Source organism: Anabrus simplex, chromosome 8 (genome assembly GCF_040414725.1).
Source record: "Anabrus simplex isolate iqAnaSimp1 chromosome 8, ASM4041472v1, whole genome shotgun sequence".
Classification (NCBI taxonomy): domain Eukaryota; kingdom Metazoa; phylum Arthropoda; class Insecta; order Orthoptera; family Tettigoniidae; genus Anabrus; species Anabrus simplex.
In genome coordinates, this window is record NC_090272.1 from 229,629,681 (window position 1) to 229,649,045 (window position 19,365).

The following is a 19,365-nucleotide window of genomic DNA, read 5'->3' on the forward strand; positions in this document are numbered from 1 at the left end:
ATTCATAGATTAGAATTTTTTTCTTCTGAGTATTCAGATTATTTTTATTATTTTCTACTCAGTTTATTTTACTATTTATTTTCAGGCCTCTTAATTATTAGATTCTTCTTCTTCTACTGCCATCCTTGTCCTGGGAGCTTGTGGGCCGAGCTGTGAATCATTGGCCTCCACTTGGCCCTGTCCTTATCCCGATTCACTTTTGATGCTTCTTATAGGCTATTATTACAACGGGCTTGCTACACCCAAAAGCATTTTATACCTAACTGCGAAGTTTCAATGAGGCCTGCTGGATTTCAGTGGCAACTCCTCCACTGAGGCATCAACACCCACATAAAGGAGCTGTTCCTTTCAAAGTTCTTGGCCGCTTTTGAGAGTTTGGTTGTTTACTGCTTTCCAACACTCGGCACTTAGTTGCTGGGTGTATGGTCTACTCCATCCCATAGCAGATAACCATGGCCAGACTAATTATTAGATTAAGGAAGATAAAATACAAAATGTACAAAGACATCATTTTCATTCTTGTTACATTTGCTAGCATCTGTGTGGTAATACAAACTGATGAGGGGCTCTGAACATTGGAACATGGATTGGCGACCACGGTTCACCTAGCTGAGTCTGGCATTGCTTCCACTTACTTGTGTCAGGTTCCTCACTCTCCCGTCTGACTTCCCTTGGTCAATTCTTGTTCTTTTTCGACCCTGACAATGTACTGTAGGTTTTTGCCTCTTCCATTTTTCCATTGAAACAGGGCCGTTAGGTATAAATTGCCTTTGGGTGTAGCAAGCCCATCATAGTAATAGCCTATATGAAGTGCCAGGAGCAGAAGGAAGATCTATGCATCTCCTATTTATTCGGGGGGGGGTGACAGAGGAAAAAGAAAAGATACATTTAGCCATACTTCAGCAGCTCTTAACTATACAGTTTTTAAGAATTGTAATATTTGATTGGATTATAAAGAAGTCTTATTTAATAATGCCATTCCCTTCCCCTCTGTTCCATTACTCTCGTAAAGAAATAATATTTTACTGGAAGTTAGCTATGTATTCCTTCCTTTTCTGTAAGGTGATGAATTTACTCATCACATCAATTTTTTAACATGAAACTTCTAAAATAAGAAATCTGATGACTGATACTCATTATTTGTGATGTGATTTCTCATGGTTTCGTTGAAATGAAAATATCCACAAAAATATTCAGCTATCACCATGCATTTTGGTCCAAAACTGGTAGTTGCATATATCAGTGCAATGTAAGTCTTCGTACTTAGTTATCCTAATAATAAAGTGCTTTGGTTTCTTATTTCTTGGTTTTGTTCATTTTGTTCATAGCAATCAAGTTGCTGTCTGAAAGGACTATTCTAGCTGAAGTTTTTAAAGATTTTAAAAATATATCATTTATCTTAAGTTAGGGTTATTTGAAGCATTTGAATAAAATACCTCTAATATGTTTTCCTTATGCTTTTGCTGGTGTGTGATTTTTGTGTGAATGTTGTAAAGCTTATTTTTATTTGTTTAGTTTGGCTACAATATTGTTTTCCCTATTTTTATACATTTCATGTATATACATATATATTAAAACAGTTATACTACAGTAATAAATTGGCTTCTCCACTTCAGTCTCTTGTCACTCCCTACCCGTTTGGATATGCTTCCCGTTCTAACGCCTGTCATCTTTTTACTGGAGTGATCTCATTCACCATTTCTACTCATAATCATGTGCGAAAATATGGTGGAAGAATTTATATCAGTTTTAAGAATTTTATGACATGCATTTTATTAAAAAAACCAGAGCAAGTGTTCTGTATGTGTGTTCATTTTGGTGAGGAAATCTTTTACCTCTTCACACTCTTCTTTAATTTTTAGTTGAGGAAAAGTATGTCCTTTTCTTCCAGTTGGATGCAAGTGAAACATGGTAATTTTTTAAAATGGATTCCTTTCCTTCATCTTCAAATAGCATGAAGCTCAAATTTTGAGAGTTCATGTGTGATGCCCCTTTCCATATTCTTATTTTTAATTTTTTTAGATATGTGTAGATGAAGGTATGAAAGCATCCTTTGTTTTTTCAGAAGCAATAAAAAGAAAATTCATAAGATAGCTCTTTTTTTATTTGTGATGTTATTCATTGTCTGTCTGTTTTGATATTGTGACAAAGAGTCGGTGTATTTTTTCCCATCACCTCAGATGGGTATTTTTAATAAATACCAGTACATGTTCAAGAAGAATGTTTCATATGTATAAAAGCAGCAAGTCTTCAAATTGAAATTGTACATCAATTTCTTTTTTGATTCAAATATGTAAATATCTTTTATTTTCATTGATATTAATTATTCTTTTTGTAGCAAATTGGAGATCATATTTTGCTTTAAAACAGTTTTCTATTGAAGTCATTCAAGTTAAGATGTCCATTGTTGCTTTATTTTGATCCTCGGTTTTAACTTTCATTGTAAGAATATTCTTGAAATATAGCCATGCTGTGTAGAGAAATAGCCTGTTGTGTTAAGAAATTCTGATTAAGCTACGGTTAGATAAATCTGTGTTGCAAACAAACTACCACATAATATTGTTTTATTATTTAGATTGCAAACTTAATAATTTTCTCATTATGTACTCAACAATTATTTTCTTGTATTTTTAAAATGTCATATTTTCTCACTATTCAGTTTCTTACTAGTTAGTTGGTAAAAGCAGTTTCTTCATTTAAACAATTGAATGCTATGCTATTGAGAAGTGTAAAGCAAACCGTTTTTAATGACAGTGTTTTGTATATGATGTGAAAATCAGGATACATTCACAAGTAATCTATGTCCAGAATTATACAAATGATACCCTGACCTTACAAACTAAATAGTTCTTACTTTCTTGCACATAAAGGACTATATCAATTACAGGTTCTAGTTTTTCTAAAGAAATTGTTTTGAGCAGCAGTTCTACCTAATACCTACTTAGCTCCAATTTGCTACAGGGTGACTGAACCCAAAAGAAAAGCCTATTAGTATTGTTTATTTATGTTTCTGCCCCTTATCAATAGTTTTTTGTTAAGCAGATCATATCTAATTTATAAATTGTTCATTCTACCTTTGTATGTTACCTGGATGACTGTGTGTGTGTGTATGTACGTACGTGTTGATTTTTATATACTGTGCTCGGTCACATTGAATTAGTAGTTAACTTATTCATTATGTGGATATTTAATGGTGAAGAATTATTATTTTTATTATTATGGTATTAGCTTTCATACTGTTAAAAGTCCCTCAGTTTGTTTCATGGACAGTACATATTTAAGTAGCCACTGTTAGTTTCCAAAATTTTGTGGTAAATTTATTTTATATGACTTCCAATGTGAAAATAAAGTGGAAATGTATTTTTGTTTTGCTGTTAATATGGTGATTTAGAGTTTGATTTTATTTCTTTTTAAAATCAATGCCAAATTTCAATAAGTATTTCAGTTCCTGTTGTTAAGGATTATAAATCACTTAAATTCCGATTTCATCTTTAAAATGAGATTTAATTTCAATAGGTCATAAATAGTAACTTTAAGAAGAGCAATATAATAATTTATTTAAAATTAAACAAAATATATTAAAATGTAGCTAAGTGAATTAATTTTCCCATCCCCATTATGAATCCTTATTATCCAGCTATGAAACTATATGAAATCCTTATAAAGTACTAAAAGGTGACGCTTTAAATTTAATTTTTTTTAAATGAAAATAAACAATGCTCCAGTTATGGATGACAAAAGCATGTCAGGAACTATATAAATAGGAAAAGACCTGAGATTACATATTAACAGCTTGTGAAAAAAGAGTACAGTACTATTCAAAAACACCTTGGAGCATTATATTCATGCTAAGGGCAATGAGCATATATAAGTAACATTTTTTTGAAACTAGCTATTGTACCTGTCATTGACGGGTCTTTAGCATGTGCATGATAACACTTTTTATTGACCCTTCAAGTTGCTTCTGAGATTCTGAGGCACATAGGTAGATGTGCAGCTGTCAGCAGTTTGTCATGATGTAAGCTGTTCACTTCCTGGCTGTCGTAAGCTTTCTTGTAGTCGGCATAGAGCTGTTGAATGTTGACGTCTTCATAACACTTTTCAGGGATGAGTTGTAGTGATAGTATGTTGTCTGTTGATCTGATGCACCGAAACTCACACAGATAGTCTCCCAGCTGCCTCTCTGCAAAGGTCTTGAGCCTCCTAGCCAGCACCTTCAAAAAGATCTTGTAGGCCACACTGAGTAGTGATATTCCTCAGTAATTGCTGCTGACCATTTTTCACCCTTCTTATAGATGAGACAGATAAGGGCTGAGCTCCAGTCCCTCGGCATCTTCTCATTGTCCCGCACATCTAATCAGGGCGTTCATGCTGTATACAAGCTGTTCTCCTCCGTATTTGAACAGCTGTCCTGGTAGGCCGTCCTCTCCTGGCGCTCTGTTATTGCGCAAGAGGTAATTACTTCCTTCACCTCATTCCTCGTTGCTTTGGGGACTGGCTCATTAACAGCAGGTGGGTGGCCAGTCGCCACCTGATCAGGTACCCTTGTCTCTGCCTCCTCGGTGTTCAGGAACTCTTTGAATTACTCCGCCCATTGTGATAGGATCTTCTCCTCCTCTCCAACCAAAAGGTCCCTCTTGTCCTTGCAGTATGTTGTTCCAGGCTGGAACCCATTCTTGATTTCTCTTGTTCCATGGAACATGGCATGAATCTCCTCTTTATTTCATTTTTTCATTCTCTTTACTTCTACCCTCACCACATGGTAGTCTTTATTTTGTTGACCTTGTTGGTTTTTATACGGTCTTGTCCGTTGGATGGCCTCTTCACATTCCGCATTGAACCAATTGGATCTTATATGGGGTTCTTGGAACCGTACAGATTCTCCCATCACTAATGTGATGGCGTCTTGGAGTGTTCCCCATATATCTTGTATGGTGGTGCTCTCTTGTCTCTCCCTCTGATTTGCAAGCTCGGCCTGGACCATCTCCCGATGGCAGTGGTATTCTTCAAAGCTCCGACATAAAACCTCCTCACATTCTGGACGTGAGCTTTTCTGATGTTAACTATGCATTGAACATATCATCTCCTTTCCCTTTACTCAATAGTCATAAGTAACTAAAATGTAGACGTTAACTATGCATTGAACATATCATCTCCTTTCCCTTTACTCAATAGTCATAAGTAACTAAAGTGTAGCATTTTACGGAACCATTGTGACAGATTTTTGCACACGTGTTTTCCAGTATTTACATTGAATTGCAATATTTTGAGACGTATTATAAAGAATTTTGTATTAGCAGCCATCGAGCAGGATGTGAGAAAAAATGTGTGAAGGTCTCGGCAATTTAAAAAAAAACGTTAAATACATAAATTCGCTCAAAGGCTTGTTGTGTCTCCACCATCTTGATGTAGAATATTTCCCTCCAGAAGGTCTTAAATTGGTGTAAGTTGCCACTTAGTAGATTTCATGAACGGCAGGGTTCATGAATGTGTTTTATAGTCGTAGTTGCACATTTATGTACCCATGATCTGAAAAGGTTAAGTTCAAGACGTTTCAAAGCAAGTATTGTTATTTATTACTAGACAGAGCAATATTATACTGTAGAAAACTGATATGGCTTGTCTTAATAGCATGAATAGATCATTATACTAGAATGGCATTGCACTTTGTTTTTATCGCTTCTGCTTGTGTTTGTGATACCATGGTCTAGTCTCAAGAAGTTAAATGAGTATGAAATCTGCCTGATAATCTATTTATCTGTTACATCCATACTGAAATGGAGCCAGTGTTGAGAAGGAAGAAGCAGCAGCATATTGATGTATTGGGTCAATGCATAAGTTCGTGCAGTATTCTTTTGGGTTGGCAACAATGTGGCGTGAAGGGATTACTTATCGTTATTCCGTTGTTTTAACTGAGTTTGGAATTTGTGTGTTGTGAAACACACGTTTTCTTGATTGTGATCGTATTATTTGTGTATATTTCAAACAGATATGGAATGTCAAGTTGAGAAAAGTGAGCATTTCCAACACATTTTACTCTTTGAGTTTAACCAAGGATCCAGTGCAGCAGGAGCTGTGAGAACAATTTGTGAAGTGTACGGGAATGAAGCAGTTGCTGAAAGAACAGCACAAAAATGGTTTTTCCGCTTTCGAGCAGAGAGGTTTGACTTGTCTGATGATCCACATTCTGGAAGACCTTCAGATTTTTACAAAAATTGCTTGAATGAGTTGCTTCATGAGAATCCTTGTCAAACAATGCGTGAAATGGCGCCAGTTTTTTAATGTGATCTGTCAACTATTGTACACCATTTGCATTTGATGGGTAAGGTATAGAAATTGGGTATATGGGTACCACATGTGCTAAGTGGCAGTAACAAAAATGGATTAAACATCTGTTCGTCATTGCTTGCTCGGCACCGGTTGGCTTGTGATAGGCACGAAGCATTCCTTTCGAACATTGTCACCGGTGACGAGAAATGGTACCTGTATGTCAACATGAAGAAGAGCAAAGAGCGGCTCAGCCCATCAAAAAAAAGCAACTCCCTGTGCCAAGGATATTGCCCATCCACAGAAAATCATGTTGTGTGTTTGGTGGAACAAAGATGGCATTCTTCACCCTGAACTTACTCCAAAAAACTTAGCGATTACCTCTGCTGTGTATAGCGACCAGCTAGGACAGCTTGCCGTTGCTGTTGAAAACAAAAGACAAAGACAACAATCAGTCTTATTGCTCCATGATAACACTCGTCTGCGTACAGCGCTTTTAACCAAAGGTGTGTTTGCTGAACTTGCCTGGGAACCTCTTCTTCCTTCGAAATACCCTGACCTTGCCCCCCTCAGATTTCCATCTTTTCCACTCTCTTTCTAACCACATTCAGGCACAAGTGTTTCTTGACTAAGCTTCTCTTGACCAATGGCTAACAGATTTCTTCCATTCAAAACCAAAACAGTTCTACAGGCGATGCATTCAACTGCTACCTGAATGTTGGCAGAAGGTCATAGAGAGTGGAGGTGAATACATCACCGAGTGATTGTGAGTTACAGTGCGTGACAATGACAGTAAAATAAAATAAAAGAACCGCACAAACTTATGCTTCGACCCAGTAGTACCATACGTCTGCTGCTGAAGTAGAAAACCATGAAAAAGCATTTCTATTTGGATGCCACTCTTTATTGCAAATTATGAGAGGAAAATGAAATTAGAAATGTCTGGTAGACATCTCCTTTAATGAAAAATATATAAAACTGAAAACTGTCATATTAAAAAAAATTATTTGCATGTGTAATTATTACATTAGTTGACTATATAAGTAGCAAATACTAATGAAAAAGAAAACTATGGCTGATTCAGCCCATTAAGAGTCTTGGCTTTTCTAGACAACTGATGCCTAGGCAGATGGCATTCAAATATTGGTCAGCATAATGACATCCTTGGCCATATTACTTGGCTGTTATGACTGTGCCTTAGGGGCATAGCCAGTACCCCCCCCCCCCCCCCCCCGATGGAATTTTTACAAAAAGAAAATAAACAGAAACTAACAATAAACTAAAAATGCAGATACATCCTTGTAGAACCAACAGATCTGTAATCCACTTATATCAGTGTCATTAAAATGGCAAGTCATGCATGCACCTACATTGTGTTCTACCATCATTTTGTAACTATAACACGCACACCCATTGGCCGATTCTAGCTATGCTACTGCTGGGCCTGCTGCCTTTCACATCAGGCAGCTCATCGGTTGGGTCCCATGAGGCTGAGTAAACCTCGTTCCACCCCTTAGGCCAGAACTCTGAAATCCTTGGATTGGCCAGAAATCAAAACCAGGGCCTTCGGGTAAGAGGGAGACATCCTACCCCTACACCACGGAGTTGGCAGCAAATCTGGTAGTCTATGATTCTTTCAGGCCTGTGGTATAAGGGAAATGAATGGCAGCAGTCAATGGATTACGGTAAAAATTCACATAATCCAGGGGTCTTCCTTCAAACATTTGGGAGTCTGGTGTAATCTCTCCTTTGGAAGGCAAATGTCTAATGTTGAAAATCACTTAGGGCATTTAACCAACAGCATCTAGCAGGTTAGCTTCACTGTTGATAGCACCGAATATATATATAATTTCACGTCGAACGTATGTTGGGGCTGTATATAGGGTTACCATATTCTGAAACCCCAAAATGAAGACACCCTCAACGGGATCGACCAACACGCTCTTAGGATTGCCGAATCCCGAATGAAACATTATCAGTTCAATTTTACGTTGTCAAATAGCTATATTTACATAAGAAACAAACACTTTAAAAAAAAAAAAATATTACATACATCACACCAACCTACACTTAAGAGCTTATGTCCCATGCGTATTTCTCACTGGTCTGAAATTTTTTTTTAACAGTTCCTTTTGCTGACAAATATCTGAAATACCGCTTTTGCAATTAACATGTCTAAAATTAAATTTTACCATTGCAATCCCTTTTTTATACAATCAACTGATAGTCTTGTTCTTCACTATTATTGAACGGCTATCGCAGCTACCGTACCCGCACCTTTTAGCGATACATGGACACCCTAGTGTTGAATAGGTCGACCACGGGTATCTTCGAGATTCGCATTGGCAACCTATGAAACAAACTATGAATCGCTTACGCATCGCTGTGTGGCGTCTGGCGTACATTTTACGTACTAGTACTGTTGTTTACCATTGAAGGGTTGTTTACACAGCAAAGCCAAACTATAGAATTCATGCTCGGAACAAGATTCGCATCGAGAAATGTTATACAATGTTATATAGTGTGTGTATGACACAGTTGTTGGCTTAAGATAATAAAGGTTTAGAAAATTCATATCGATCGATCATATTATCGATTCAATTCGGATTTCATTTCCATTCAGTTGGCAGTAATACCGGAACCGTGAGAGCTCCCTCCTTACGCCTCCGCCCCGTACAAAGAAATATCGCTAATCTATTTTAGCTAAAAAGATCGGTACATCGATTGTAAGCTATGTAAATCGATATTTTTGGTTTTACTAGCATAACAGTTTGATTGTAAACGAATAACAAATGGTGCAATTCAATCATCTATATTTTTAAAAAATAACTTTTGACGATACGAGATGAAAACAAAAATCAAAAGAGCTTACTTCGAAAAATAAAAAATGCGGACATTAGCAAAAATCGCAGAAATGTACGCGACGGTATGGTACATTAAACATAAAAAATACGGACAAATCCGCATAAATGCTGATGTATAGCAATCCGAGCTGTATATGAATTAAAGCTATGGATGTATACCGTTTTATTTTAAATTTGAACCCTTCGGGCCTGTGCCGCAATCGGACAGGACAAGTGAAGACAATCGCCGACAATATGACCTGAAGAAAATGAAGATCATCCGGGATGGCGAAGCTACAGTAGAGATGTACCGGTAACCAGCAAAGCCGGTGGGGTTATGACGCTCAGAAATGAGTAGATCGATTTGTGATTTGATGGCTATTACCAGTACTATAGCAGTCCTAGCATGTCCCTGAGTACAAGCTTGACCGAAACGAAGGCGAAGATTATATTTGCTAGTATGATGATAGCTCCAGTATTAATCTAGAGAGAATTTGGAGTTATCTAGAGAGAATTTGGAGCTTGAGTTGTATTTATTTTAACTTTAGCAAACAATCACAAAATTAAATAAGTAACAATAATGGTGTAAGTGGATGAGAAAAAAACAATGAAATACATAGGAATTTATAACCTATTCAGAGAAAATGTTTTATTTTACATTTAAACTCTTTGGACCGCAGTCAGTATGTCGGCTGTTAGCTCACGGCCGACTGGATACCTCGCTGCGCTCCTTATAGCTAGAGCGACGCATCAAGTCGGCCGTGGTTAGCTTCATCAGAATAACACAGTTTCATCCTGTTGATTGTGTGGCCTTGGGTAAAACGTTTTACTGAAGATGTTCCAGTGTTCTATTTATATATTTTTTTAAAAAAAAGGGGGACATGCAAGTGATAGCACAAAAACTATAAATTATAACTATTGTAATTTTCCTTGGTTTGTCTTATTTTACAAATAATATTATATAAATCTGGATTAAATTGAAAAATCTGAATATCTGCATTTAAAATGGAAAATCTGAAAATTAATATTCATTAAATAAAATACACACTCGTCGGACCTTGTACTCACACTTACTTGTTACCTGCTTACTTACACATACGTTATTTGAAGGGCGCCAGCTATCACTCAGTGCAGCAATAATACAATGAAACTCTTGACTATCTCTAGGGTGTGGGGTAATGAGCTTACTTTTGACAACATACCATATAAGTTCTGGGAAAAGGAGATTGGCGTTCGGTTTCCCATTAATTTTGAGGTTAAGATATTTTACTTTCATTGAAATAAAACTATGAATTCGTTTGATAGAACAATATATATTCTTTAAATAATATATCAAAAAATAGTGAGTCTTGTTGCGATAAAACAGATGAGAATATGAAATTATGACATTGCAACTGAAAGAAACTAGGCATGAATTTGAATTCTTCTTGACCGGACATTTAACAATTTATACGAAATATTTCCCTCACTGATTCACTTGACTGTACCTTCAACACTTTGAGTGTAATTACGACGTATTCCTTTGATCTGGTGTTTACTGTAGATGTGTCACGCCTAACTTGGTGATACATCCTTGTGACTGCTTCTTCTCCATATCATCTGACTTCTTTGTAAGTCAATATGGTATTACCTCTTGGCAGGTCCAGGGTTGCCCTCTCTGACTTCATGGTAAGCCCTTGCGTCCGTGTCTTCAACTAAGTGACGGACCAACCTTTTGGTCTCACTCTCTCAATGACCAATAATTAATGGCTCACTGAGTCTTCACCATCTCTCGTTCACACTCGTTGACTGACCAACTAAGGCCTCTTGATCTAGTAGACTTCTTCACTGTACTGCTTCCGTTTAAGTAATGACTGACGCTACAATATGCATCCACCTTATATAGACGTTGGTTGACACAGCTACGTAATCTCCAGAAATAACAATGACATACTACTCCCACCTACGCGACAGATATTACATACAGTGGTGAAATAGCCCGGGGCGGCCGACTCTCTGAGCGCATTGCTAAATAAATACGATGACGTAGCCATGAAGTGGCGATGAATTGGCAGAATCGCCAGTGGTATAGCAATATAACAACGTCACTTCCACATCTGATACATCGAAACTCTCACTGTACAGGTATTTAATGATAATCTACATATACGTATATATGCATACATCTAAGTATAATCTTGCAAGCAACAGGCATTGCAAAATCGAATTAAATAAGACTGATAATTACAATAATAGCAACAATATCACAGATAACATAATAATAATAATAATAGTAACATAATAATAATAATAATAATAATAAAGATATTATCTTGTAACGGGATTTGAACCGTTACAATTCGCCTCCCTCATAAATAAATCGAAGAACAAAGAATCGATTGATTTATGAACAAAATTATATATACAACACTGACACAGATAAACACTTTAAATGAGTATACAACAATAATTTTCTTTTTTTAACATCCATACATTTTATAAAATATCACAAATATGAGAATTTTTCTCGCACATTGCCATCGTAGATAACTGTTCAGTGTCCCATTCTCTTTTTCTCTCATACAAATCACAAGAGTATAGCACTTGATTAAATACATACAAATAATTTTACTTGTTTATACTACATTCTTTTTTTTTAACATATCAAAACATTTTGTGAAAATTCACTTATATGAGAACTTTTCTCGCATATTGTTATCGCAGATAACTGTCCAATGTCCTGTTCTCCTTTTTTGTCACACAGAACATGACAATTTAGCACTTATTCTTCCAATACACCAATACGACACTTGGTTCGCACGCAAATCGCATATGTTAGTTTTATTTTGCCAGTTTCTCACACAATTAATCATTTTCATCTTATCTCAACAAGTCTCACGTGAAGTACTTCTTTACATTCATTATACTATAAATACCGACAATATCCCCTTCCTGATCTTTATGAGAATATGCACACTCCCCGATTCGGTTCCCAATAGTGAAATACCCCTGATAAAAATACTTCAACATATGTCCCGCCTCTGCAGATGATGAAATGGAACTCTGAGTAGCACTCTGTCACTCAAACTGAATCAATTTTGCCCTCATTGACTTACATATATCAATACATCACATCCTCCTTGGCAACAATAATTCAAGGATCAATACTATGACTACAAGATGGTTCAATTATTCCGTAATCCAGCATAATGTTTATTTGTTCTTAGACGTCACTAGCATTTTTAAGTTGAATGGGGTACTTACCTCCCACAGTGATGAATGTACTACAAATTTATGTTCATATGCGTGTTCTTCCTCACTTACCACTAAATACATCTCGATGCTTACCTAATATCGAACACAATTACTCCTCCTGTAATTCACTCAAATTACCTCACGTCACTGCCTCATACCGACGATCCCTCAGATCCTGGTCGTTATAGACACCTGACACACTTCAACACATTTCCTCTCACTAGGAACAACTTCACTTACCTCTCATATATTTCAAAGAACACACGTTACCAAACACTTACCTCAGACCATCATAATTAACACGTACTTCTTTGCTAGTTTCCTCCCAGAACAAACACACACTACCTAAATCAAAGTCTATTCTACTTCCATGATTTGTAAGCCAGTCCGCTCCTAAAATAACTGAATACACAAGTTTTGGTACAACAAGGCATGGTTGAAACTTACAATTATCTTCAATTGACTGGTACCGCTATCATCTTCTTTACTCACTATGACTTACCCAACGGTTGTTATAAAATAATACCTTCTTCACATCACAATTTCCATCATGGGAGTTACTACCTCACTACTTACAGTATATTCTTAGTATTATAAGTACTTACATCACTTAACAGAACACTTCTTACGTCGAACTTACTAATACTATTAACTACTTCATTATTTACGACTACGTCATTACTTAAATATCTCACTTAACATTACTTAGGTCACAATCACGCTACTCTTAAATCTACTTTCACTACACAACTACTTATACTAAATACCAGTTCATCTTCTACCTTCGGCATGTCCACTTAACTTACCCGATTCCCTGTGAATCTGAGATACTCTGGCTCGATAACGACACCTGGATAACATTCATATTCAGACCATCATAGTCTCTCTGATAACTCAAATCCGTACGCCTCCCATCTTCCTATTCTCTCTGATTACTCCTCTGACCTTCTCTCTCATAACTCAAATACATACGCCTCCCATCTTCCGATTCTCTCCGATTACTCTTTTGACCTTCTCTCTCATAACGCAAATACATACGCCTCCCATCTTTCAATTCTCTCTGGTTACTCCTCTGACCCCTCTCACCATTGACACAACTTTTAATCCTCTGCTCATCATGATCACCCCCTCTCCTCTGATACACGGCTAACATTCTTCCTTCTCTCTCTACTATACTACTTTCCCCAGCCATCATGCGCTCTCTCTCTCGCGCGCGTCCTTGCACACATTCCTTCCAAAGCGTATCAATGAACTTGCCTTTAATTTCTCCTAAATTAGACATATTATCCCAGTACACTCGAAACCATATTTTAATTCCACCGATAAAAACATTAGACAAAATCTCCAACACATATTCCCATTCAATAACATTATTCCTCAACTTACTTGCAAATCTTTTCTCGACTACTTTTACAAATTCTATAGAACTGAACTGTTTTCCAGAAAACTTGGTTAAATCACGATCCCTACTGAATAAACCACTCGCTACTATCATTTCTCCCGCCGTCTCATCTCTACCTTCCTGCCGTATCACTTCCTGGCAGTTTACAACTTTTCTTCTTCTTCTTCCGCTGCTCTCTCAGAATTCTCTTCCACTATTCTCACGTCTTCCTGCAATTCTTCCTCTCTCTCTCTCTCACCTGCTGTGATAGCGTTTCCTGTTCGTTCCGTAGTTCAGTGACCTCCACAAGTTTGCTTTCAATTTGTTCATTTCTACTAATCTGTTCCCTCGTATCTTCCCCAACTGTATTGCAAATCTTGTGCAATCTTTCCTCGACTACCTCATGAATTTCTTCCCGATTACTAGATATTCTACGATATTCTCTGTACATGTTCCTTTAACATGCTCAATTTGAGTATGAAGATCACTCCGATTCAACTTCATTTTACCTTCAATTTCAACACACTCTTCATTTAGCTTATTTTCTAAGTTACATGTTTGATCATTTATCTCTAATATCTTAGTATCTATATTACTAATGATTGTACTGTTCCTACTATCAATTATTTCTTCTATTTGTTTATTTCTGGTATCAATTTCTCTCTTACAGTTTTCATTATTACTACTAATTATTTGATCCATTTTACGAATACTTTCGTTATTCCTACTAATCATTTTATCCAGTTTTCTACATAGAGAGTTACTAATTTCTTCCATCTGTTTATTGCTATTTTCGATACTACTATTAATAATTTCTTCCATATGTTTATTATTATTATTATTTTCGCTACTAGTATCAATCTTTTCTTCCATTTTGCTACAGCTACCAATCACTTCTTCCATTTGTTTATTATTATTTTCATTACTAGTATCAATCTTTTCTTCCATTTTGCTACAGCTACCAATCACTTCTTCAATTCGTTTCTTATTCTTTTCATTACTAGTATCAATCTTTTCTTCCATTTTGCTACAGCTACCAATCACTTCTTCCATTTGTTTCTTATTATTCTCACTACTACTAATTAATTCTTTCATCTCTTTTCCACTACTACTACTACCAATCATTTGTTCAGTTTTATTACTTATCTCTTTCTTACTATTTTCGTTACTAATATCCACCTTTTCAAACAGCTCGTTTATTTTGGCCAACAACAAAATAAGAAATTGTCGTTGCCTACCCCCTGGGACTTCGTTTTGAGTTTCAACGTGCTTCTCAATTTCTGCACTTTTCTGAATTACCTCAGAAGCTTCCATCATATTCACCTGCTCCCTATTCTGGACTTCACCTTGGATGTCCACAGAAGCAATGACCTCGTCGTCACATGACTTGTTTTTGTCTTCCTTGTCCATCTTTGGTTCACTAGTGATAGTACGCGATCTCAAATTAATTTCCCTCTTCAAATCCCTTGACATATCCCAAAATACAAATATATATCACAAACTTACACTCCTGACATTTACCGTTAATAATTTCCGTTGGCTTAAATGCGCATACTCTTCTCAAAATGAACCTATGATATGCTGTCATTCAGAACAAATTCTGAATTTCTTCGAGCCCCACGTTGGGCGCCAATTTGTAATTTTCCTTGGTTTGTCTTATTTTACAAATAATATTATATAAATCTGGATTAAATTGAAAATCTGAATATCTGCATTTAAAATGGAAAATCTGAAAATTAATATTCATTAAATAAAATACACACTCGTCGGACCTTGTACTCACACTTACTTGTTACCTGCTTACTTACACATACGCTATTTGAAGGGCGCCAGCTACCACTCAGTCCTGCAATAATACAATGAAACTCTTGACTATCTCTAGGGTGTGGGGTAATAAGTTTACTTTTGACAACATACCATATAAGTTCTGGGAAAAGGAGATTGGCGTTCGGTTTCCCATTAATTTTGAGGTTAAGATATTTTACTTTCATTGAAATAAAACTATGAATTCGTTTGATAGAACAATATATATTCTTTAAATAATATATCAAAAAATAGTGAGTCTTGTTGCGATAAAACAGATGAGAATATGAAATTATGACATTGCAACTGAAAGAAACTAGGCATGAATTTGAATTCTTCTTGACCGGACATTTAACAATTTATACGAAATATTTCCCTCACTGATTCACTTGACTGTACCTTCAACACTTTGAGTGTAATTACGACGTATTCCTTTGATCTGGTGTTTACTGTAGATGTGTCACGCCTAACTTGGTGATACATCCTTGTGACTGCTTCTTCTCCATATCATCTGACTTCTTTGTAAGTCAATATGGTATTACCTCTTGGCAGGTCCAGGGTTGCCCTCTCTGACTTCATGGTAAGCCCTTGCGTCCGTATCTTCAACTAAGTGACGGACCAACCTTTTGATCTCACTCTCTCAATGACCAATAATTAATGGCTCACTGAGTCTTCACCATCCCTCGTTCACACTCGTTGACTGACCAACTAAGGCCTCTTGATCTAGTAGACTTCTTCACTGTACTGCTTCCGTTTAAGTAATGACTGACGCTACAATATGCATCCACCTTATATAGACGTTGGTTGACACAGCTACGTAATCTCCAGAAATAACAATGACATACTCCCACCTACGCGACAGATATTACATACAGTGGTGAAATAGCCCGGGGCGGCCGACTCTCTGAGCGCATTGCTAAATAAATACGATGACGTAGCCATGAAGTGGCGATGAATTGGCAGAATCGCCAGTGGTATAGCAATATAACAACGTCACTTCCACATCTGATACATCGAAACTCTCACTGTACAGGTATTTAATGATAATCTACATATACGTATATATGCATACATCTAAGTACAATCTTGCAAGCAACAGGCATTGCAAAATCGAATTAAATAAGACTGATAATTACAATAATAGTAACAATATCACAGATAACATAATAATAATAATACTAACATAATAATAATAATAATAATAATAATAATAAAGATATTATCTTGTAACGGGATTTGAACCGTTACATTATAAAATTGTTTGAATTTCCTGATGTTCTTATAGGCCTACCCGATTGTTCATTGGAGTCGTGAGCTGAATAGTCCTAAAGATTTTTTGGCTAGTTTATGCACAGGTACAAGTACACTTTGCCAATGAAAGGTTGTATAGCCTGCTTCAGTGATTTTAGAATAAGTTTAAATGATGATATTTATACAACTTGCCCCAAATACAGCTTGTCACTTTTCTAATAAAATAAAAGAACCAGGTAAGTTTATGGACAAAGTTCGCAACTTATTGAACAAATGGATGATAACCGTTGTTTAAGGGAGGTTTGAGGTTGTTGCCCTCCGTGTATATTAAACAGTAAGAGAAGTAGCCTATTTTACATTGACTTAGCAAATGTCATGTGATAGTCACATAGTAGCATGTGGGGCCTCCCCTGGCCCTGCGAACTGCAGTGAGACGCCGTGGAAGTGAGTCGACAAGTCCTTGGTAGTCCTCTGGACGCAGCTGACACCAAATCGTTTGCAGAGCGGCCGCCAATGCTGGTCTGTTCGTGGGTGCAGAATCCATGGCACGGAGCCTGCGTTCCAGGACATCCCAGATATGCTCGATAGGGTTCGTATCGGGGCTCCTGGGTGGCCATGGCAGTCGTTGGACCTCCGCTGCATGTTCCTGGAACCATTCCCGGACGACGTGGGAGCGATGTTGCGGCGCGTTATCATCTTGAAACACCGCAGAGCCGTCTGGGCGCTGGAAGGCCAAAAATGGGTGGAGATGGTCTCCGAGCAGCTCAGCATACCGCGTACCATTCAAAGTCTCTTCCAGAACAACTAGCGGGCCCATTCCATATCAGGAATATGCACCCCAGACCATAACAGAGACACCAGCGCCCTGGACCACACCTTCGAGGCAGGCGGGATCCATCGCTTCATGTGGTCTGCGCCATACACGGTGCCTTCCATCGGTATGGTGCAGTTGAAATGGTGATTCGTCCGACCATATCACGTTACGCTATTGTTCCAGTGTCCATCCCTGGTGACTGGCGACAAATGCGCGTACTTGTGCCCGATGACGATGACGTTGGGTTAACAGTGGCACCCGTGTGCGGCGCCGGCTCCCATACCCCATAGAACCCATGTTCCTAAGGATTGTCCACTGGGAGCTAGCATGGCCTGTGTTGAATTGAGCCGTGATTTGTTGCACGGTTGCCCGTCTGTCACTATTGAAAATCCGTCTCAGATGTCGCCGGTCACGGTCAGCGAGGGTGGCTGGGCGGCCGGTCATTCGTCTGTTGTGGACGGTGACACCCGCATTCAGCCATTCACAATACACCCTGGACACGGTTGATCGTGTGAAGCCGAATTCCCGCACCACTTCCGAAATCGCACTTCCCATCCGTCGGGCACCGACCACCATACCCCGTTCGAACGGTGTCAGCTCACGACGACGTTCCATGTTACACCTGTCACATGCACAGCCACTACTCACAAGGTCTCCTATACAACTGCCGCTGGTACAGGGGGCGTATGGTGCGCAGACAACACACCTGTGCATCAGTGCTCCGCTATCCCATGACATTTGCTCAGTCAGTGTATGATGAAGGGCTTTAAGCACGGGATGAGGTATGCAAAGCCTAACACTGATTCTTCCATACAAGTCCACATGGTTTTTGTGTTTCAGAGAGTACAGAAAAATACCTGTAGCTGCATCTTTGTTGTATTTTGATTTGCTTATAGCAAGAATAATATTATTTTTTTGTTTCTTCTTATTCCTCCTTGCCTTTCCCCATTTACATGGGGTGGGCACTTTGCATGGATTTAACCCATTTTTCCTTACGTCATCCCTTTCTGGAGGAATATACTCATTACTGCATGTTTTTGTGATGTTTTGTAGTAGTGTGATGTGTTGTGTGTGAATGAAGATGTGTGTTATGATGAATACAAACATCCAGCGTCCGAGCTAGATGAATTAACCAGACAGAGTTAAAATACCTGACCCGGCTAAGTGCGAAGGTCAGTTCGTTCCAAGGAACTGGACATACAGCAATTATGATGCATTCTAGTAAAAACAGACTACTTTCATGTAGGTACATTTGCCAAGACTCTTACTAGGAATAAAATAAATGAGTATTATTTATTACATAAGCTAGTAGTATAAAGTGCTCACTAATTATTATGCAGCAATTCTTCAGGAAATTGTTTAGGGCTATATTGATTCCATACCTCACAGAATTCAGTAATGTGTTAGTTTTCTAGCGATTGTATTCCCTTAAATAAACTGGAAACCTGGGTAAATGATTGTTGCTGTGAACCACTTCCAAGCATTATGTTCCAGTTGGTATCAATTTTGTATTTTACAGAAGAAATCGGGTTGGGAAATCTCGATAAATATACGACAGAAGTTGTAGAAGGGTATCTAGTGTGACCATATTTCTGAAGATTTAAAACGGGACATCGTTCTCTAAACATCTTTTTAACATGGTAACATGGTACCAGGGGAACAATAGCTAAAGCCGAGGAAAGGGGAGGTCTGCCCAAAGAAGACTGGAAGGATTGAAATATGGTGGCATCTGAGAACAGGCAACTGCTGAAAAGTGGAAACGCCTGCAAAAG

The 19,365-nt window shown here is 37.7% G+C and overlaps 1 protein-coding gene across 1 annotated transcript in view; it reads right to left on the reverse strand.

Moving 5' to 3' along the window:
* The window catches only part of RpS24 (ribosomal protein S24), a 325,883-nt gene that overhangs the window by 217,177 nt on the left and 89,341 nt on the right, over positions 1-19,365 (reverse strand). The gene's annotated exons all lie outside the window — the stretch shown is intronic.